The 23,598-nt window shown below is 40.4% G+C and overlaps 1 protein-coding gene across 9 annotated transcripts in view; it reads right to left on the bottom strand.

The window, feature by feature from the left end:
• The window catches only part of ARID1B (AT-rich interaction domain 1B), a 437,894-nt gene that overhangs the window by 341,207 nt on the left and 73,089 nt on the right, over positions 1 to 23,598 (bottom strand). The window contains exon 1 of one of the 9 annotated variants that reach the window (XM_073894150.1): positions 12,261 to 12,399. The exons of the other annotated variants lie outside the window; for them this stretch is intronic. The gene's annotated coding sequence lies outside the window, so the exon portion shown is untranslated. Of the gene's footprint in view, positions 1 to 12,260; positions 12,400 to 23,598 lie in introns of those variants that run through there. 9 annotated transcript variants of the gene reach the window in all.

The following is a 23,598-nucleotide window of genomic DNA, read 5'->3' as shown; positions in this document are numbered from 1 at the left end:
CAGGCAAGACAGAGAAAAATAAATACTGTATAATATCACTTGTATGGGGAATCTAAAGAAAAAGAAAAAAGAAAAGCCAAATTCATAGAAACAGAATAGAATGGTGATTGCCAGAAGCTGGGGAAGGAGGAAATGAGGAAATGTACCAAGAGTAGAAATTTTCAGTTACAAGTAGTAGTTCTGAGGATCTAATGTACAGCATGGTGACTATGATTAATAATACGGTGTTGTACAGCTGAAAGTTGCTGAGAGTAGATCTTAGTATTCTCAACACACACACACACGTTAACCATGTGAGGTGATGGATTTGCTCATTATCTAGATTTTGGTAATCATTCCACAATGTGTGTTTTAGCACTTTAAATATGTACAATTATATTTGTCAATTATTCCTCAATAAAGTGTGTGTGTGGGGGGGTGATGAAGCACTGCAGAGGGAGGGGAAGGAAAGAAACACTAGCTGTCTGGTGTGGCACCTGGAGCTCAGCACACAGTGATGGATAGAGTGGGCGAAGGACAAAGGGAGAGTCAAGGAAGGCTTCAGCCAGGCAGAGTAACCTTGGAGTAGGAACAGCCCAACCCTCATACAACATGGATTGTAGATGCCTGGGAGCTCCAGGCAAGAAACAGCATGTAGAAAAACAAAGAGCCAAGAAACCAGAGAATGTACGAGGAGAAAGACAGCAGCAGGTTCGCGGAGCAACACCAACAGCATGGCAGGGGCAGCTGCGGAGGGGAGCTTACGTGGTCTTGTTATTCCGTAAATACCTCTCTCCCTTGCCCAGTCCCTAGAAGGCTCTGTCTTGCGGAATGGAAATTATCCATAACTGTTTATCAAGTCCAAAAACAAGACAGGCCAGGAACTGATGGGTTAATCAGATCAGCTAGGATTCCAAGAAACGATGAAATGGGAAAAGGAGCATTTCTTAAGCACTTCATGCCATGTCCTAGGCTACCTGCTCCCACATATGAAATCTCATTTAGTAATTACAGCTGTCTCTTAATAAGGAGGAAACTGTAATACCAACTATTTAAGTGGCTTGGTCAAGATTACTTCCCTTAAGAAGCAGCTGATACTTATATCCAGGTTTATTTTACTCCAGACTCTATTCCACCCTCCCCGCAATACAGCACTTCAAGATCTTATATGTCTTCATATCACATTATATAAGCATATACTTATTATTTTTTAAATCTAAGAACAGAATCTAAGAAAAACAGAAAGAAAAAACTTAAGTTGCCAAGTATACATACGCCATTCAAACACCAAGAAGCCATCAGGAAAAAAGCACACTGTGGTTCCTCAAAAAAAAAGAAGTAACTGCTCCTATAACTCCTAATGAGCACAGTACCAACCGGCCCTGGAATAGGACGTGATATGTAGCATTGTGATATGTAGGACGCTACACCTGCCTGGTGCTGCTCCCGTAACCATGTTCCCAAGGGGGGATAACACTGACATGCTATCACTGTGGTCACACACTGTCCCAAAGACTCTGAGCAATAAGAGTATCTAAGAAGGAAGATATTCTTAAACCAAAATATGTCCTTCCACATGGCACTTAAAAATTCACAAAAGGAGGATAAAACAGTCATGAAGAACAACAGTGTTGGAGTCAATCAGACCAGGATTCTAATCTTGGTTCCACCACTTCAGTATGTGACCTAGAGCAACTTAACCACTCTGAGAAACTCTTAGTTCCTCATCTGTGTCAGGCCTTCTCCGCTGCACCCTGTATAACAATGTTCTAGAGACCTGTCCAGGAGATCTTATTTCCTTCTATTGAGGACCACTTTTTGTACTGTCCGTTGCGGAAGTCAACAAGACCATTCAGTGGGGTTCCCTCAACGTTCTATTACTACCTTCATTTCACAAACATTTATTTACCACTCCCTACCTATCTGGCACTATGCCAGCTAGGTGTCTATAAATAAGAGATAATAAGCCCCCCTCGCCAAACGTCTGACTTTTCTACACCACACACTAGTTTCTTTGGGTACATGTAGGGAATACAGGCTGTGCAATAAAGAAGAACTATGAAAGCTTATCTATATAGTGTCATCAATGGGTAGTCTTTCTTTTTCCAGATTAATGATAAGGGAGGAAAAACAATCACTTCAATTCTAGTTATAAAATTTAATGAGATATGCACTAAAGCCCCTTCAAGCATAATGCTAGGAAATCCGAAAGTTCTAGATACCACAAAATGAGAATGAAAGTCACAAATATAAAACTGGTCCAGGGGTGCCTGGGTGGCTCAGTCGTTAAGCATCTGCCTTCGGCTCAGGTCATGATCCCAGGGTCCTGGGATGGAGCCCCACGTCGGGCTCCCCGCTTACCGGGAAGCCTGCTTCTCCTTCCCCCTCTCCCACTCCCCCTGCTTGTGTTCCCTCTCTCCTGCCTCTCTCTCTGTCAAATAAATAAATAAAATCTTAAAAAAAAAAAAACTGGTCCAGATGTTATGATGGTTGTCTTTTAGAGGTTACTAGAGAATTTTTTTAATAGAGACTCATCACTAAATATTGTTGCAAGATAGGTTTAACGAAGTATTTTAACTATGGGTCTAGAATCCAATGTGACACAATTTTCATTTTATTTGTTGGGGGTGGGTGGGGTGTAGAGGGAGAGAGAGAATCTCAAGCAGGTTCCACACCCAGTGCAGAGCCCGACGCAGGGCTTGATCTCATGACCCTGAGATCATGACCTGAGCCAAAACCAAGAGCTGGGCATTTAACCAACGGAGACACCCAGGCGCCCCAGTGTGATACAATTTTTAAAACTTTGAACATACACATAATGTTCAAATACAATATCCCTAGCAGCTTTTTTTCCTATTTATGGGGATATATACTACCATTTTAAGTACTGCTTAAAGTATTTTTATTTTCCCAGCAAAACCCAGAATCCACATTTTTCCACGAGAAGTTCTAAGCTACCACACAGATTCAGTCTTTGACAGGACTTACTTCAAAGCAAGCTCTTCAATATGTAGCCAGCAAAGCAAAAGAAACTTTTGAAACTACATATATATAAAGGACAATGAATGAAATCAGCCTAGATAATATGTTAAATGGCAAATATATTTGCTACCTATTATCCTGAGCCCTGAGGTTAGGACATTTCCAGGTGTCCTTGCCCTCTGGCACCAGGATAGATGCCCTGCATTCAGGGTCAGGAAGGGTCTGGCTATAAACAGCCATCATCAGAATGCAGGCTGGAGCTCCCTGCCAATCCCATCACTTAACACAAGCCGGGACTGGGCCTCAGAACTGGGACTCGCTATCCTACTATAAAGGCATCTAGCTGGGATAAAGAAAGGAGATTACTGAAATTCCCAGTGAAACAGGGATCTCTCTCCAGCCTCTCCCACTGCCACCCCAAAAATGCGGGATGACCATCTCCATTAACAAGGAGAAGCCAGGGAGTGGGCCTTTCAGTCACTGGCTTTCCAACTTCTTCAAAGACACGATAATCAGGGTGTTAAAGAGCTGGGACCCTCTGGAATGACGAGGCAAGTAGGAAGGACAGGAGGGGCAGGGGGTGACCCAACCAGTCCACTGGTAATAATGACTCCTGGAAAAGGTAGACAACATCAGGACTGGCTACCCTCCCCCTCCACTCCCATTGCTCCCCGATGGGCAGGGAACACTCGCCAGGGAAATCAGTAGTATCTGTAATTATCAACTAATCTGTCTTGTTACTATGAATATTAAAACAGTATTGGAAACAATATTTAAATATGGATTTTTAATAGATGTCTAAAGTTCTTAAGTGTGATTTTACTATTAGTTTTCAGAACCAATTTTCCCCCATAGGAATGCATCACTTTATTATTCTTATTATTTTTTGCTTTTTTAGGAATCGCAATGGGCACATAAAATCTGACATAAAGAAATTCACTTTATAGCTCACTTTAGACAAACCCATTTCTTCACATATTATTTGACATCCATATTAACTCTTGGTGGCTTCCACGTGCATGCCTGTAAGCCTACTAAATTAGTCTGATAAAAAAACAGCATAAAATGAAGTCTTTATCTGTCCCAACCCCTTAGATAGAGTAAGTAATATACATCACTGATTACTTTTCTTTAGTTTTATTTTCAGATAAATCAAATTTGTGCAGACTAGCGGATTAAAGATTCATTAATTTCAGCATAAAATTTAGTCAATATTTATAAGACAGTTGTAATCCTCAATGTTTATCTTCAAATGATAGACTTTCCATCCAAAAATGTAAAATGAATTTCAATTAAATAAATACTATTATTCATTTTTTTACAGCCAGATGCTCAGCCAATGGAGATAAATGAACTATACCCCCCCGAAAAAAAGATGATCTATGAGATACAAAAAAAGTTTTTTATTTTTATTTTTTTTAAAGATTTTATTTATTTGACAGAGAAAGACACAACGAGAGAGGGAACACAAGCAAGGAGAGTGGGAGAGGGAGAAGCAGGCTTCCCTGCGGAGCAGGGAACCCAATGCAGGGCTCAATCCCAGAAGCCTGGGATCACGATCTGAGCCAAAGGCAGACGTCCAACAACTGAGCCACCCAGGTGCCCCAACAAAAAAAGTTTTTTAGTCTCTTGTCTTTGTAAGAATTATCATTAGGAAAAACAGCTAAAATTACTAAATCTGAGAATCTGGCCACTTCTGACACAAATTTGAATACAGATTTCTAAATCTTCAAATTCTTTTTGAAAAAATACATGTACAGTGTGTATATACACACACACACACACATATATATACAGTAAACCTATTAAAATGAAATCAAAAGTTTCAATTGGCAACAGAGATTTAATGCATTTGAAAAGAAAAACTAAATTCATTTTTTAAAATCATTTAAAATTAGATACCCAAAGTAAAATTAGATACCCCAATAATCACTATTCTTCACTAGCGTATCACTTATTTTACAGTAATTTTGCTGAATTCCTCATCAAAATCTTTAATTTCACATTGATTTTTAAAAATAACATATTTAAAAACTGACAAAAAACCGTTCCTAAAATCCTATTTCTAAAGAGACATCATGTACAGTCCTGAATGGTTTTTGTGTGTAAATACCTAATTTATTATTTGGTTTTGTTTTGTCTTAAAGCCTTTTCAGGGACACCTGGGTGGCTCAGTCGGTTAAGCATCTGACTCTTGGTTTCGGCTCAGGTCATGATCTCATGGGTCATGAGATCAAGCCCCACATTGGCTCCATGCTCAGTACAGAGTCTCCTTGAGATTCTCTCTCTCTGCCCCTCCCCCTACATATGCTGATGTGCTCACTCGCTCAAATAAATAAATAAATCTTTAAAAAAACAAAAAGCCTTTCAGAATTTGTAGAGTCAGTTCTTCATCGTATTATGCTTACAAGCTTAATATTTATCATAATGTCGTAATGATACAAAAGGGGCACCCAGGCCCATCCAATGACAAAAACTAAAGAAATACCATCTCTTCCAGGAACAAAAAGAAGTGACTGGGCACTTTTTCAAGTTACACTTTATCCAAACCATCCAACAAATAGTATGGACCATGTGGAAAACTGATCCAAAGTAATAAACCTGATATTCACTCATAGTTAAGTACTGACACAACCATGCATTTTGGCAGCTGGCTACACCGCTTTCCTCATGGGGAGACGGAGGATTCCAATGAGCCATCCGCGTGGACCGTTCTGCGAACGGTAGGTCTGCAGAGCCCTGTGCCCAGCTGCAGCAGCGCTCCCCAATGAAGCCAGCACCCTGTCACTATCAACAAGGCAATTCATTCTGAACGTTACATTAATTTCTGAAACAAACATTTGCAGCGTTTTTTCCATCTGTCTTTTTATAAAAGATGATTTTGTCCATAGGGCAGTTGTATTTTGGACTCAAATGCAAAGAGTGAGATTTAAGGGGAGGGCGCATGAAGAGCAGTTCGAGACCGGCTACTCCTGAGATGAAATTCTATTTTTTTTAAAGATTTTATTTATTTAGTTGACAGAGAGAGACACAGCGAGAGAGGGAACACAAGCAGCGGGAGTGGGAGAGGGAGAAGCAGGCTTCCCGCTGAGCAGGGAGCCCGAAGCGGGGCTCGATCCCAGGACCCTGGGACCAAGACCTGAGCTGAAGGCGGACGCTTAACGACTGAGCCACCCAGGTGCCCCTATGAAATACTATTTTTAAGAAGTCACAAAGCAAGTAGATTCTCATTCTTATTTTTTTTGTAAAGATTTTATTTATTTGACAGAGAGAGACAGAGCATGAGCAGGGGGAGGGGAGAGGGAGAGGGAGAAGTAGACTCCCTGCTGAGCAGGGAGCCCCGACGATGTGGGACTCGATCCCAGGATCCTGAGATCATGACCTGAACCAAAGGCAGACGCTTAACCGACTGAGCCACCCAGGCGCCCCTCATTCTTATTAATCTGTAAAGACAGACATTTAGAAAGCCTAAATGAAAAAATAAAAGCATTCCAAAGCATTATTTAAAACGTCAAATATATTCAGATACTTTCCACACATAACCAAAATGAAATACATATACATATGAACATAAAATAGTATTTCTGATAATGACATAATCCAGTAACTCTTTAGCACATTCAGTTAAAGAATCAAATATTCCAAGTAAATAGCTAGGTCAGCTTTCCACAGGAAGCAGTCTGTTCATACCTCTCACACCATTTACGTGGGGAAACTTCTGTCTTAGCAGCTATGCCTATGGAAATGGATGCCAACAAACACTCTTCCATGCTCTTCCAGTCCCCTGGAGCAGTGAGGCATCTCTGCAGCTCTGTGCTTCCAGCTGGCTTTCACGCATCTGCTGGCCCAGCCCCCAGAGCAGCAGGGGCTCGCTGGTGTAGCACAAGACTTGCACCAGTCCCTCACTGCCTAACTGAACTTCCACAAATTTTTCCATGAAGGTACTTCAGGCCACCATAAAACTTGCATTTTAACATCCAGCAAGATAATGTCCTTTGTTACGCTTTTGTAGGTCCAGAAATGTCATTTGTACACCTTCTGTTGGTCATCAGAGATCAAAGCTATCCATTAGAATGTGTAAGGGGCAGAAAGAGAGGCCACAGAAGGCTCTCCAGCATAAGCTGCCGAGCATATCATCGTAAGGTGGCTGACAGCATTTGCAGGATGGTGTGGGGAGGTGTGTTGCCTGAGAATACAGCCTGACACATTCCCATTCCCAGGCTGAGAGCACGCCATACCCCTTGAAATGTAGAAGACACAGCAAGAGTGCAGTGATGGATTGTTTATATGTGCAGACACCCATACTTACATGTGTACATACATGTTTTTACAGGAAAATATTTCTGAAATAAATACCATCTTAACAAGTCCGCACCACAGCAGGCCATGCTGAATGGGGTATTCATGTACAGGGAAGACTGTGGCCACAAGTCATTTTCAGATGTCTATACAGAAAATAAGATGCACTAAATCACATTTAAATGAAATAATTTCCATGATTGCAGAATCAACTACATTTTCAACTTGCAAATAGTATAAACCATTCAAAAGAGATCACAGAGTGTAGACAGTTAGTTCTTGCAGCTGTTAATTATATTTTAATGTCTGTGACAGTTCTGTTTATGTACTGGACAGACTGTAACCCACAGTTAAGTACATATTCACATAAATTATAAAGGTATTTATAAAGTAGCATACATAGGTCAGACCTACAAATGTAAATGTACTATTTATAACCTAGAAAGACTCTGGATAAACATGGCAGATTCAACACTTACATCTAGTATCATTCCCTCCTAAAAACAAATGACAGTACAGTTTGCCTTTTCATTTGCTTTTTTGTTTGTTTATTTTTATAAAACAAACCCACAAGAACAGGAACAACAACACCAACAAAATTTTGGATGCTAGAAACAGATGGACAATTAGTAACTAACTCAGTCAACACAGTTGACAAGGCAGAATCTTCAAAAGGCTCAGAAAGTGGGGGTACCAGATACCTCTGAGAGCACAGTGGTATGGATGGTGTGTGTGTGTGTGTCGGGGCTGGGAGGGGGGTCTCTCCCACCAAGCATAGCATCTCCCTCAACCTGGCACAAACCCGGAGATTTATTCCTGGAGGAGGGAAAAACAGTGATTCTCCAGAACCGCTACCATAGAAGGGCTGTGGTTCAGCAATATCTGCGGAATAGTGAGATACTTCCCTATTGATTCCCCTAAACAGCCCGCCCAGGTACCTCCCAGTGACCAGCGAGCCCTGCCGAGGCATGTGGACAAGCAAGAACTGCTGGTGGCTGAGGGAAGTCTTCAGCAGGAAAAGAGAGACCAAACCAAGAAAAAAAAAGGGGGGGGGTGGAGGCAAATTAGAAGGCAGCGAAGTGATGCAAAAGGCACTACAATTATTAATATCTCAATGAGATAAAAAAATCTATCTTGAAACAAGAACAAAATTCTATTAAAACAAAATAAAGAAGAATTAAGAGAAGGAAAAAAGAGGAGGAGGAGAGGCAAGAGGGAGGAAGAGGGGCGGGAAAGAGGCCGAGAAAGAGCCTCGGAGATTAAAGATACAGGAGGACGAAGAACCCTTCCAGAAGCAGGAATAAAAGAAAATGACATTAAAAAAATATAAATAAGTAGAAAAGATAAGCCCAGTAAGTTCAGTATTGGGTGACAAAGATCTTAGAATGAGAGAAGAGGAAAAATGAGGGGGGAAGGGAGATAAAAAAAAAAAAAAAGGTAATTCAAAACATGACCCCAAGGTCAAAAGAGTGCACAGGGCAGTGGATAAAGAGACCCCCGTGAAATTTAAGGACAGTGGGGGAAGAGGAGGTGGGAGGATGGTCAGGAGGTGGAGGGGCATGCAAAGAAGCAGGAAGCAAGAAGAATGGCTTCAGACTTCCGAAGAGCAACACTGGCGGCTAAATGACAGTCAAGCAACCGCTTCAAAGTTCTAAAGGAAAATGATTTCCAAACTACTATTCCCAGTCGATCTTTAGGTCATCTATGAGGGTAAAATAAAAGAAGTACAGTATCATAAGCCAAAAAAATGTTTAAAGCCATACTTTATATATTACCATTACTTAGAATCAAGCGAAAAGCCCAAGGGAGGCATTGAGGGTAAAATAAAGACATTTTCAGACATGCAAGACCTTAAAATTTTAATTCCCCACACCATTCCTGAGAAAGCTACTGGAGGATGAGCTGCACCAAAATAAGACAGACAGAGAATCCAGGAAACCAAAGATCCCACACAGGAAGCGAGGTGGGGGGAAATTCCAAGGTGAAAGTAAAGGGACGTCCTCGGACGTATGCATCAGACACAGAGGTACCCAGAGAGGGCCCAGAAGGCCAGAGGCCCTAGCAGAGAGTCCTTGACAAGATGCAACTGATCGCACGCCTGTTGGAACTGAATAATTTACAACAAAAGGTGGGCAGTTATGATGGATTAAAAATCCTAAGCAGAGTGAGTAATGAATACATGGAGAAAATTAAAGAAAAGTCAATTCTTGACTGGGAGAAAAACAAAGACCTGCACAGGAGAGGACAGCCATTTACTACATGGCTCATTGCCGAATAGAGTTCCCGGGTCTCAGTAATGTCAACACAACAGTGATCAAACCCAAGTCACAACAAAGCATTACCGAGGGGATGAACAGGCTCGTGGGGAGGACAGGGTAAGGAAGGAGCATTAAATCGTCACCTTAAACGGAAAGCAGCAACGCAAGGAAAAGTTATTCAAAAATATGGAGGCGTCCTCGAAGAATCAGCTAAATAAAAGAGTTCAAAGTGGCTGTTGCCTCTGGGGAAGTGAACTGGAGAACGGAGGGCAGTGACTACTGTTTTTGATGGCAGATCTTTGTAAAACCATTGTCTTTGAAAACCATTTACATCTATCACCTTGATACAAACAAAAACTTCCTTAAAACTAGGCTAAAAGAAAAGATTAAAGACACTACTAGAAAAGAAGTGCAGTATCATAAGCCAACAAAATGTTTAAAGCCATACTTTATATATTACCATTACTTAGAATCAAGCTAAAAGCCCAAGGGAGGCATTGAGGGTATATTCACTGCTCAAAGCACACTTCTGAAAGACAAGCTAACAATTTGTCAGAGAGCGTCCTCTCCTTATCTCCCTCGGAGGGCTGCAAGATTATTAATCTTCAGAACACAAAGAAGTGGAAAACTACAATTCCCAGTATACCCTGCAGCCCATTCAATTACTTTAAGTACATGAGGCTTTGCTATGAGGGAGAAGATTAATTTTAAGAAAATACAGAACTAGTTCTCACAAGCCATTTCTAACCCACTGTGTTCTACAGACGTAATTTTTCCATTCTCCTCTTGAAGAAAAAGAGGATAGAATATAAATCATCTGTTAGGGGTTGAACACTACTTTTTAGCTACTTCAAAGAACAATTTCAAGTTGATGGCGCTGGAAGTCCAGAAACACAGAATGTTCGAACTAGCAAGAAACTGAAGAGTCATAGAACCTCTTTTCCCTTCTGCATGCCCCACACACCCAATTGTGCAGATGAAGAGCCCACCGCTCAGAGAGGTTCTGTGCCTCAGGAGCTGTGTGCAGCATCACGGAGATCGGAATAATTCACTTACCATCCATTCAACAACTGAAAACACACTTTTGGCGATTACTATATGCACAAAGAACTGTACACACTATATGCACACAGAACTGGGGTATTCATTAGCCTAGGTTCCATTTGCTGTTCCATACTTTTGGTAAGTCACTTAATATTTTAGTTGCTTCAGTTTCCGCATCTATAAAATAAAGATACAACTAGCCTATATTTCTCAGGGAAGTTTACGAGAATGGAGTAGACATGTTTCTTTAGGATTCTTAAAGGAAAAAAAAAATACAGACAGAATACTCTACTATCCTCACATATACACAACAGAACCAAGTCCAACTCAATATGTCCAAAATCAAACCCATCACCCTCCTCCACAAAACTTGCCTCTCCTTTTATATTCAGGCTCTTGACTATTGGAACCAAAGTCTTCTCTTCCAGCCAAAGCAGGAGCGTGGAGTCGTCTAAGACCTCCCCTCACATTCTGTACCTTCTTACCCCAACATAATCAACCTCTGTGCCCCGTACCCAGCTTACCTTCTACAGAGATTTAAAGTTACCTGTCTTAGTCCCTTCAGGCTGTAACAGAATTATCATAAACCAAGCATCTTATAAACAACATAAATTTATTTCTCACAGTCATGGTGGCCGGGATGTCCAAAATCAAGGACAGCAGTTTCAGTACCTGGTGAGAGTCTGCTTCCTGGTTCATAGTCAGCCAACTTCTCACTGTGCCCTCACATGGGAGAGGGGGCAAGGGAGCTCTCTGGGGTCTTTCTTATAAGGACACTAATCCTGTTCATGAGGGTTCTGTCCTCATGACCTAAGCACCTCCCAAAGGCCCCTCCTCCCTAACACCATCACACTGGGGGCCAGGTGTCAACATAGGAATTTTGTGGGGACACAAACATTCAGTCTCAGCCTTTTTTATCCCTACAATACGAATCCATGGGGGTCCTACTTTATTCTGCTCATAATAGGCCATTCTCTATCTCCAGGTTCTTTCCCTGTAAGTCCTTCTTCCCCATCAAGCAGTGGGCAGAAAATGATCTACCTAAAATGCTCATTTCCAAGGTCCACTTCTCTTCCCCCTTAAAACGAGAAAGGCTCCGTATTGCTTACAGGATCAAGTCAGGCTTCCCAACTTGGCATTCAGATTCCTCCATGACCCAAGTATCCCTCCCAGTATCACCTCAAGTGAGCTACTCACGTTCAACTAAACCAGCTCACCCCACCTTGCCCCCCTCGTGCTACACTTTCTGCCTGAAACACGGGGCCCACCTTTTCCTTAAATGATTTGTTCATCTTATGAAACTCAGCTCATGGGATAAGTCATCATGTGTTCATGACCACGAGCTCCCCGGGGTAAGGAAGTAACCTAGCCAAAACTGTAACTGCCGGGCTCCCGCACCCAGGTGGGCACAGAGCAGGCGTTCAACAATGCAGAAGCATTCGTGGACCTTCCAGAACAACACAAGCAGACTCAAAGAACAATCTACACACACTGCCTCCTTCCCTTCATTCATTCCTCAAACCACTGCAATTTAACTCTTACTATCAAATCACAGCAAGGAAAAAAAAGTATCTCTGGCCACTTCTTAATCCTTTCTTCTTGTCCCTTCTGCAGCAGCAGACACTGCCGACCACCTACACTCCATGCTGGCCCCGTCCCCATCTCTCCCACGACACAGTGCTCCGCTGTTCCTCTTACCGCTCTGCCTTCTTTACCATCCTGCCACTGTCTCCTCTAGCTCCTGCTTTGCCATTCACCTCTTCAGTACTTGGGTTGCAAGGTTTGTCGCCCTCCTCTTTTATACTCCATAGGCAACGCACACCCTTTCCTATGGCTTCTACTATGAACTCACAATTCTGATTCTCAACCGAGGTTCCAGAGGGTCCAGGACCCACCCCCACCCCCCGACAAAGTAAGATAAACCTGTCGGATGGGCTCATCATGTACACTTTGTTAAAGCTTCCCAGTTGATTCTAAAGAGATGCCAGGACTCAGAACTAATGAGCCACACCATAACTTTAGAATCGAACTTCAAGATTCTATCTTCAGCATCCACAACTCCCCTGACCCATATTTCCTACTGTCCATTAAACACCTGCACTTCCTGCAGGCTACCACCAGAAAACCAAAGTCCCTATCTTCTCTCAGATCTACTCCCCCTCCTCTACCTCTATACAGACATCTAACCAGATGCCCAAAAGCCCTCCCTTGCCTTACCTGATGCTTGGTTACTAAGATCCCTGTATTCAACCTATTAATTGCACCTTACACCTACCTCTCAAGCCCTAGTGGGGTCACACTGATCATTCACCCTCCTTCAGCGCTCCCTGTCCAGTTTACTCTCCACACACCAGCATCACCTTCTGGCATACAGATTTCATCGTTCCTCCCCAGCTTAAAACTTCCTACAAATACAGAAAGTGCTCCTATTTAGACATGGTCAAGTTCAAATTGCTTGGAATGGTATATAAGACCATTCACATTCACAACCTTTCTCTAATCTACTTTCCCAATCCAAACTTGTATCGCATTCTCCAACACCTTTAGCCCTATGAGAACCACATTATTCTTCAACATAACAGACAAGTTTAGGATTATAGAACACTGAATATACTGTTTCCACTGCCAAGGGTATGAGACACACACACACACAGTTCAAATGTCACCTACCTTCCTGTCAAGCCTGCCCAGTTCAGGCTCCATTGAGTCACTACCTGCCTCCTGAGATTCCCACAGCTGTTCTATAGATCTCTATCATACTAATGACCACACTACACAAGGTTGTTGACATACCTGCTCTCTGGTTCTCCATGTATTCTGTGAGAGCCTAGAATATACATCTTTTTCCAAAGCAAGTTTTTGTTACATTAGAGAAATTATAAAACGTTGGTTGTACAAAAGGCAAACACCCTGGCACAAATGGGGTACTTAAATAGATGGTTCTAAAGAGACTCAGATTATCACAGGCTAGAAAATAACCCCCCCCAAAAAAAGAGAGAGGGAGAGGAAGGGGGAGAGAAAGGGAGAATTTGTTTTCAGTTTTCTGTTCTAATTATGAAAAGCCTAGAATGCTGTTCCTTAAAAAAATCAATTATAGACATCTTAACTAAATATCTTTTGTGGGAATTACTGAATACTCCATTATATGGAAGTCAGAACCATCATTCTGCCAAATGAAGACTGAAATCCTTTTCTTCTCTTAAAATCATCCCCAAGTAAATGGAAGGGTAAAACTACGGTCTTCAGCTTGATGTGGATGTTAGATAATTAAGTTGCAGGAAGATCAAAATTTACAGCTCTGGACTACAGTAATACTATCATTTTATCTTACTACCTTTTTACTGGCATTAGTCCCATTTTTTAATGGTCTTCTTGTTCCTGACTATTAGAAATTATTGGCAGTTTACACTAACAGGCTTCCGTCATGTTTCATTTCCAAATCCTATTGTGGTCGTTCATTCCAATCAAAACCAAAATAGATCAATTTTTAAGATTAAAAAAAAGGGGACATTAAAAAAATAAATTATGCAAGCAATGCAAAATCCTTCCGATAGGATCTATAATAAATTCTGAACATCAAATAAGACTGTAAAGAACTACTAAATCATTAAATCTATGCTATACTAACTTCAGAAAATGAAATTTGAGAACACAGCATTCAAAATTTGTAAGAAAGCACACTCTGCGTAAGAAAATTATCTGTAAGTTGGGTGTTTTTTTTCACATTGTCTCACTTATGCCACAGACAGAGCCAGTGACTTACTGGGCAGGGAGGTGAAATGCTGAATGCTTTCTTGGTTTATCAGATTCTCAAATTCGAATCAGTACTGTGCCCCAGCTCTTAAAATTAAACAGTCTCTCCCTGTGCCCCCTCCCGCATTTAAAAATTAGGAAAAGACCAAATGGCTAAAACAACTCCTCTGCATGCAATTATGTAACTAGACAAGAAGGGCGTGAAAGTTTGAATGAAAATATTAGAAGTGACAGCTTTCTACCTTAGTCTCTCTGTGCCCTCTCCAAACTGCAGGGAGCAGATGGTAATTTTCAAGCACATTTAGACCAGGCTTGGAAGGACAACTCAGTGATAAAGAAATAACTGCACAGGGAAAAAAAAAAAAAGAAAAAGAAAAAAACAAACCCACATGTTTTGCAACCTACAGTTTTTAATCTAGAAAAGCTTTAGTATCGGTTAACACAAACGGAAAAGCTGCCATACGCACAGTTCCATATAAAATGCTGGTTTATACATTATAAAATAAATTTTTAACAGTTTCCTTTTCACATTTGCACTATAGTATGCCAGTAAATACTGGAATGTTTAAGGGGGGGGGAACACCCAAAACCAAAATCTAAATATTATAGAAGTCATTAAACAAGGAATACTAACTCTTCCCTGCTCTCAGTCTCTTCGTGGCCAAAAATTAAGGCAACGGGTGACCACACCGATGGCATCAATAGCAGTACTGCTCTCCAGCAGAATATCACATCAGGTTTAAGGCCGGAAGTTTAAAGGATAACAGAAAAGGAACAAATTAGACATTCTTGAATCATTTTTATTACAAATGCAAAACTGCTGTACTAGTTAAGGAACAGAAAGCTACTTGCCTCTTCTTCTCTTCAAGCCACACTAAAAAAGAAAACAGAAAATGAAAGCAGCCCCAAAAGAGGTGACCAGCCCCTTTGTCAGGGCCCCTCTCCCACCTCAAATGTCCAGTTCAAAGAACAATTTCAGAAAAAGGCCGTCCTCCACACTGACAGCCTAGTGATGCAAACAAATAGCGATGCTCCAGAGAGCAGGAGGGCCTGGCGTGGAACCCCCACACCAGACGCTTGGAGCCAGGCCAAGGCCACACCAGGGCCCCTGCTTCTGCCCACTGGGCCACCTGTCCTTTAATTCCAAGTGGCTTGTGCCTGGCATTTAAGCTTCACAGGAGTTACATACTGCCTCGACACGGGGAGGAGACAAGGACTCAGAGACTCTCCGAAATCGGGGCTGACAGACAGCACACGGTTTGGTCATCAGAAAACCTATGGCCAGCCTTTTGATACTTCAAAACTGTAGAACCTTGAGAATGTTCCTTAACCTAAGCCTCCATTCCCTCACCTGGAAAACGGTAACACTCCCAGCACTATCTAACTGGGCCAGCTCAAGTTTCCAGGGAGAGTATGGGATTCAAAAGCACTTAGCCAACCACACTACCCTTACCAAGGCGACGTTCTAGCTGTTGTGATACTTCAAGCAAGCCCCAGGCAGGAAATACAAGTTTCCCTCAATCTTAGCTGCCACCACACGACACCACAGATTCAACCATAAGCCACTCTGGGCCATCACCACCTTGGAGCAAATTAGAAGTCAGAGACCCCAAATTTCAATCTCTTGGCTATTCAGTTTAGATACTGCCATCAAACGTTTTCCTAATTTTCTTCCCCTTGCATTTCATGCTACAGTGTCAACAAAATATGACTGACATATTTTACAATTAAGCAGACCCATGAGTTTTTAAGCAATAGGGGTTACTAGATCTAAGCATTCTAGAAGCCGACATCATTTCTTTTCATGTGTATATGAGAATATACACACACACACACACACACACACACACACACACACACACACAAAGTGCAATAAATGGGCTGTAACTGGTATATAAACATATACGCAAACATACATGGCTATAGGAAAGCCAAACAGGAGCATCCTCGTAGGAACAAGACCTGGTGCTGGGGTGGTAGCACGGCAAAGCGGTTAAGAGTCAGAACAGCACTAACTGAATTCAGTTCCAACATGTTCACTACAAGAACTGGGGAAAGTGACTTAATCTCTCTGTGCCTTCGTTTTGTCATCTGTAAAACAAGACAGCAGTATATACCTCATGGAACTGCTATGAAGTCGAATGAGTTAATAAATGCAAAATGCTAAAAATAGCATGTGGCACACAGAAGGGTGGTATCAGTGTTTATAAAGTCATTCAATGTGTCCTGAAAAGTGCAGGTTATATGATCATCATATACACATGTATAGATGGTTCTATACATGCATATAGCTGAATGTATTTGTTTACGCATACACACATCTTTCCATATGGTATCTGCAATAAATTCACTTGGGTTAACATTAAGCAACATAAGCTGAGTGTCTGCCCTGTGCCAGGCACGGTTTTAGGAACTTAAATACATATGAACACAATTAATCCTCATAATAAGCCAACAAAGAAATTAAGGTCCAGAATGACTCCAGAACCCACTATCTCATCCACTATATATAATCAGTCTACGTGACCACAGTTGTAATTACAATACATGAACACATATTATAGAACCAAATTTTTCCTTATAAATCTCATAATAAACCAGTATAGTCTTTATTTTTATATAATTTTCAACACTTGCCTTTTTTATAAAAATACCATAGCATCAAGGATCCAAGAGAGTAGCCAGCTGGCTTCTATATTCCAGAGCTAATTTCTCTGATATAAATCAATGGATTATATATTCCCATCTCTAATTGCAGGATTTCAAACAGATGCGCGCGCGCACACACACACACACACACACACACACACACACATTCACATAACAGATTTAGGAATCCATTTGAAAGGATGGACTGTTTTGACGAACTTAAGGTTTCATGGTTTTAACCAATATTCATACAGCTAACTTACTGCTTGACTTGATTATTAACATTTCACTGTAAAGTGATTATTTTACAACTTTTATCAGAAACCCTGCCTCAAATAGGTGACATTTTGTCAAAATAGAGAACTAAAAATAAAAGTAAACATATAGTTTGATCAAGTGATTACTCATTTGTGAAATAAATACCAGGTAAGCCAGGATAACATGTGAAACACAGAAGAAACAGGTCTGCTGTACTGTTGACCATAATCACATGCTTCTATTTTAACATACATGTTCCACAAATAAAACAGCCTGTGTACATCAGAATGCAAACCTGTATGTATGCAGTTACATACAATAATATTTTTGTAGCTGAAGTTCACTCGCAGTGTAAATTCAGCTTAAATTCCCAGCTTTTGAAAATTAAAGAGCAATTTGCTCATTAACTTGCTTTTCATGTATCACCCACACTCCCTGAAAATTTACTGCTAATTCTGAATAATTAGATATTACAAACTTGGACATCATTCACAATCCCCCTGACCCATGTTCCTTCATTGCTTCCTGTTGAATTAAGCTGACACTGGTGACGTTATTTTTACTTTTGACACATATTCCATTCCATATGAGAAGCATCCACCCCTTCCCCAATAGCCCTGAGCTAGTAGTTTATCAAGAAAAGCCTTATCAAATGGATCAACTAGACAAAAATGTCTAATGGTTAACCGGAAGTTAAGAGGACAAAGCAAAAAAGAAACAAAAGCCTACATTACCACCTTAACATGTTTTGTTAATTTATTCTGATGGTCCTGTTTTTGATATAATTATTTATGGTAATCATAGCAGTTAATGTGCTCTAACATTTTCTCAAAAGAAATGAACTCTCAATATAATAAAACCTTCCCAAATCTTTCACTGTTTTCATCTGTGCCCAACATACTCAATCACAACAACCAGATTACATCATGTTAGTTGACTTCCTGAGTCTGAAACCATTCCACATTGACTGGATCATTTGAGGGAAGGTGGAAAGGAGAGTTGAGTCCTCAGTCATTTACATCATTGAGATCTAAAGCACAGGGAATAGAACAATCTAGATTTCCTCAGTCCTGAAACAATTTGTGTCAATTCTGATTATCTGCCCCCAACGTCCTGGGTCTGAAGAGGCTACTTAATAAGCCTGAAGGACTGAACTACTCAAATCTTCAGCATATTCTGCTACTCCATCATCCCTAATCCCTGCCTCCCACCCTCCCAAAGGGTCTCTAAACTGCCTCAGGTATGAACGGTAAGGATTTCCACAGAAAAACCCTAAATAAGAATTAACAATCACTCAAGCCCCAAAAAACCCAGCCATTTCAAGTACATTCTAGCTCATCATGGCGACTGTGTTCAACTGTTAGTGAAAGAAAGAAAAAAGAGGAGAGGAGAGGAGAGGAGGGGAGGGGAGGGGAGGGGAGGGGAAAGAAGGGGGAAAGTTAGCTAGCTAGCTTTGGTTCATAAAGTAAATTGTTAATGTCATAATTCACAACTCACTGAAGAACCATATGTTTTGTGAAAACATTCATAACAACGTTTTCACACACATACATTGTGTGTGCGTGTGTGTGGTTTTCTGTGAGTTCTACTGGTAAATGCTTTATAAGTATCATCTCATTTAACCCTCATAAAAACCTACGGAGGCAGGCAGTAACATAAGACCCATCTTACAGATGCAGAAACCACCTCTCACAGGTTAAGACTGAGCTTGAGAGCTGCAAAGCAAACGGAAAGGAGTATCTGTGTCACGAGGGTGACACAATATAAGAAAAGAGCAACTGTGCTGGCACATCCAAAGAAACAAGGAGTCAGACCTTCATCCTACCATAAAATGCCTCAGTGGAAGAACAAAGAGGCAGGCTTCCAAGAGGCTCCAGCTGTACCCTATCCCCACCCACACAGTGACCCGAAGGTAAACCAAGGCCTCCCTAGAAAAGAATACCTGGCCCCAAACTGACCAACTTTGGGATCTACCATTAAGGCCCATCATCAGGCCCCAAGTGGAAAGAAAACTCACCATTAGGACAATCCTAGGACTCTGAATGAAGAAAATGACAAGACTGTCATAAAGAACATATCAAAGTATTTCAAATCACTTTCATATAGACTTTGATCTAGTCTCACAACACATCAGGACACAGGCTGACCTAACGGCTATAACTCCAATGTGTTAAGACTTAAAGCACAGATCTAAACTGGGAATTCTGAAGTTCTAATTTCTAATCCAGTCCTTAAGTTCTCTAAGATCATAAAGTACCACCCTACAGCATGGTCCTGGTAAGTCAGTCAGTCAAACAGATTATCTTTGTGCCAATAAGGTGTAGAGTACATTCCTCAAGGTAACATTAAAAGTTTCTAGGTATTATCCCTCCTATCAGCATTCTAACAAGATTCTGCTGCATTTTTAAAGCAAGCTCAGAAAGGCATAAGGAAGGTTTGGGTTTTCAAGCCTAAATCTGTTTGGTAAACCTCTTTCTTTGTTCTCCCAATTAAGTAGGGGAGGAAGAAACACTGAGTATAAAAACGAAACCATAAATGAAAAGAAAGAACCTAGTCTCTAGGAAAGTCTTGTCTCTGGGAACACTAATGATTATATCTGAAAGCTCTAAAACACAGTAAAGCATAGCTCACAGGCACAGGAAAATATAAGTCATTAGCTATTAATAGAGCCAGAGAGTCAATTGTTGTAATTAAATCATAGTTTAATTTTCTGTATAATCCTGAGTTAGCCTTGACATGTTTCCTTGTGGTCAGTTTTGGGAAAACATCTGCTAGTGGTAAAATTTTGGGTTCAGAGAGAAAAAAATTATATCCTTCTGGTTGGAAAGGAGTCATAGTCTTAGGAGTCTAATTTTTATGAAAACATTGTATTAATAAAGTCCAATCACCGGCTCCTAAATTTATTTTTAAGTTAAAGGAGACTTAAACACAGAAACAAACTGAATTTATGAAGGCTACTTACTATAAATTGAACAAACAAAATATTCTCAAAGTCCCTGCATGCTTATGCCAGAGATAAAGAGTAGAAATATAACTTTCCCCAATTTGGAAGAAAATATGTAAATAACAAGTATTTACACAACTGGAAAAGTCCCTTTTCTAGACTAACCTAACATTTAGAGCTAATAATAGCTCTGTAATACCTTCAAAGAAGAAGAAGCTGATTCCCAGCCTATGGGTATCCATTTACTGCCAATTTTGCTAAAGATCATTTAGCTGACTGCACTCAAGCCTAGAATTTTTTAAAAAGCCAAATCAGCTCTGAACATGTGCTGGGCTTTTTCATTACTGTAGTATTCTACATGAAGGACTCAATCAATAAATATTCAAATAAATTAACTGTGTAAGAAGTTTACTGTACTTAGTCATGTGAATGCTGAAGTAGCAATTTCAACTAACAATCTTTGCAAAATTCCATGTTACACTGTCCAGGCCCAACTCAAACCCACTCCTGACACCCTACAGCTATAAATTATCTCTGGAGCTTGAAAGGGAAAGATAGACCAGGTCTGAAATAGCATAGCAGTTGGACAGTTCCAGCTTAGAGAAAGCAAACCCTGCAATAACCTAGATCCAGAGCCTTCAGAAGTCTCATCCACTGTCACAGAGAAAAAATACTTTCCAAAAAACATTCTTCTTTGAAAAATACACTCTTTATTTTTACTTCTTCAATATACAATTAAATACGGGAGTGTCAAAAGCAAACCGGAAAACAGAAGCTGCAAAATAACAAGGAACAAGCCGAATCCTTAATGACTGGATGATGTTTGGAGAACAAAGAGGGTGTATGTTTCCTTTCCAAAGTCAGAAGTTCTGGGTCCCCTTTCCAGGTTTCTGAAGACTGAGGAACAGCCCCTACTGCCGGAGGGGGGGGTGGCCCTGGCATACACAGAGAACCCAAGGTATCTGATTCTTTCCAGAGCTCGTGCACTGCAACATGGTAATGATAATATAACCACACAGAACAGGTAGTAGAGTGCCCAAAGCTGTTAACAAAAATTTGTTAAACATATATGCAAAGTTCTACAGATTCATACAAAACCTTGTTAACCAGTTTTTATCTCTGGGTAGAAGGATTAAGGAGGAATTTTTATGTCTTTATACTTGTTACATTATCTGGACATTTTACAGAAAATACCTATCATTTCTCCTGGCAGAAAAAAAATTTAAGCCATTTTTCCTTTTTTTCATTTTTTAATTCAATGTGGCTTCAAAGAAGCATTGATAAGTAAGTTTAGCATCTTCAACCAGGTCAGTGGCTTTCAAACATGCCTACTGAGTCCCAGACCATTTAGAAAAGAACAAAAACAAAACAGTTGCAAGGACTACAGCAAAACTAGTTATCTGACATAGGCCTTAAATGGGTAATGTTGATAAAATTTAAGTATAAAATTCTTTCTACTCAGCAGAAATTCTGAAATGACATTAAGTCTAACTTTAATTTTCTTTTTTTAAAAAGATTGATTTATTTATTTACTTATTTATTTCAGAGAGAGAGAGAGAGCGAGCACAGGTGGGAGGGGCAGAGGGAGAGAGACAATCTCAAGCAGACTCCATGCTGAGTGCAGAGTCCAAAGCAGGGCTTGATCCCACAACCCTTAGATCAGGACCTGAGCCAAAACCAACAGTTAGATGCTTAACTGCCTGCACCACCTAGGCATCCCTAACTTTAATTTTCAGAGAAAAAAATACTTAAACTTGTGTGTTAAGTATTTATTTGTGGAATTGTACTAATTACAATGAGGAGCTACTCTGTGATCATTAAAAATGACTATACTTTAAGTTTAAGCTAAGGGATTGTTAACCATGTTCCACTCATCCTACTCTACCTCACATGACTTTGCACACTTGGAGGCATTTATGGCTTCTTTTTTTTTTTTTTTAAAGATCTTATTTATTTATTTGACAGAAAGAGAGAGAACACAAGCAGGGGGAGCGGCAGGCAGGGAAAGAGGGAGAAGCAGGCTTCCCGCTGAGCAGGGAGCTAGATGCGGGGCTTGATCCCAAGACTCCAGGATCATGACCTGAGCCAAAGGCAGTCGCTTAACCAACCGAGCCACCCGGGTGCCCCACATGGCTTCTAACTCCAATCAAATCCCCAGCTATCTAGGGACGGAAATAGTCATACTTCGTTGAGCATTTTACACAGAACAGTGTTCAACGGATTATTTACCAATGGACATCATCCACTTTCTAGACTTTAATTTAGCTATCATTTGACTACAAAATCAAAAAGAACTCAAAGGCAAAGAATAAACTCAAAGAAGTCTCCCAACATTATAGGATACAGTACAGATCATAAAACAGAAGGAACTAGTGTTCACACCAAATAGACTATGTTTATCATTTTCTTAGTCATCTATTATAAAATGCAAGCAAAACTTTAAAATTTTAAAAGTTGTTTCATGTAAAGCTTTTCACCTGCAGATTAAAGACTACAGGAAAAAGTCAAATGACAGAAACATCCATTTCCAAACGAAAACTAATCCTGAGAGACCTTCCCCCCACCCCTCCAAACTGCAGTTTACCTAGAGTCCTATTTTTGATAATACAGTAAAAGGATACTTGTTACAAAGCAGAAGACCAGGCAAAGTTGAGTTCTTGGGTGAATGTCTTCCTCCTATTACAGGAAAACAAACCCTGACTCTTTGACCCTCCAATTTTACTTCTAGGAATTTATCTTAAAGAAATACTTCCATGAGGATACAACTCATGTAAGAGTTGTACACTTTTTGCAACATCATTTGTCACAGTTAAATACTGGCATCAACCCAAATACCCCTCAATCAGAAATCTGGTTAAACAAATGACAATATATCCATACAAAGGAATATGGTGCGGCATTGTCTAGATACACAAAGAAAATGTCTAAGGTTCATTAAGCGAGGAAAGCTAGTTGCAGAAGAACATGTGTAACATTACACCATTTTAAAACTTTATTTAGAAGTACATACAATAGACTTATTATCTCTGAAGAGATTTCAAAGAATTTTTAGCCTTTTACCATTTCTGCATTAAACATTTTCAAAGCATGCTTAATCTTTTACAAGTAGTGCTTTATAATGGGGGGCATGGGGGAGAGAAGAGAACTATTCTCCCATTCCCCCCAAAATGTGAAGTTCGGCATTTTCCAGGAAATAAAGCAGAAGCACTTGTGGTTGCGTGCACCTCATTTCTTAAAAAATACCATGTGTGCCAACAAGATCTGGAAGTGCTCCCTATTCATTCAGCCTACTAACCCCTTGAAGTCATGAATAGAAGACATTAAAAAGCGGATTGTTTGTGTGGATTTCCCAGCCTACAAAATAAGGAATCCACAATATGAATTTACAAAAGCCACTTGTATTTTAGAAGACAGTTCCTCCAAAAGAAAAAT

This window comes from Callorhinus ursinus, unplaced genomic scaffold, assembly GCF_003265705.2.
Source record: "Callorhinus ursinus isolate GAN/ISIS: 27379988/994484 unplaced genomic scaffold, GSC_fseal_2.0 scaffold6, whole genome shotgun sequence".
Lineage (NCBI taxonomy): Eukaryota > Metazoa > Chordata > Mammalia > Carnivora > Otariidae > Callorhinus > Callorhinus ursinus.
Note: the sequence above shows the minus strand (reverse complement) of the source record. Positions and strands in the feature narration are given on the sequence as shown.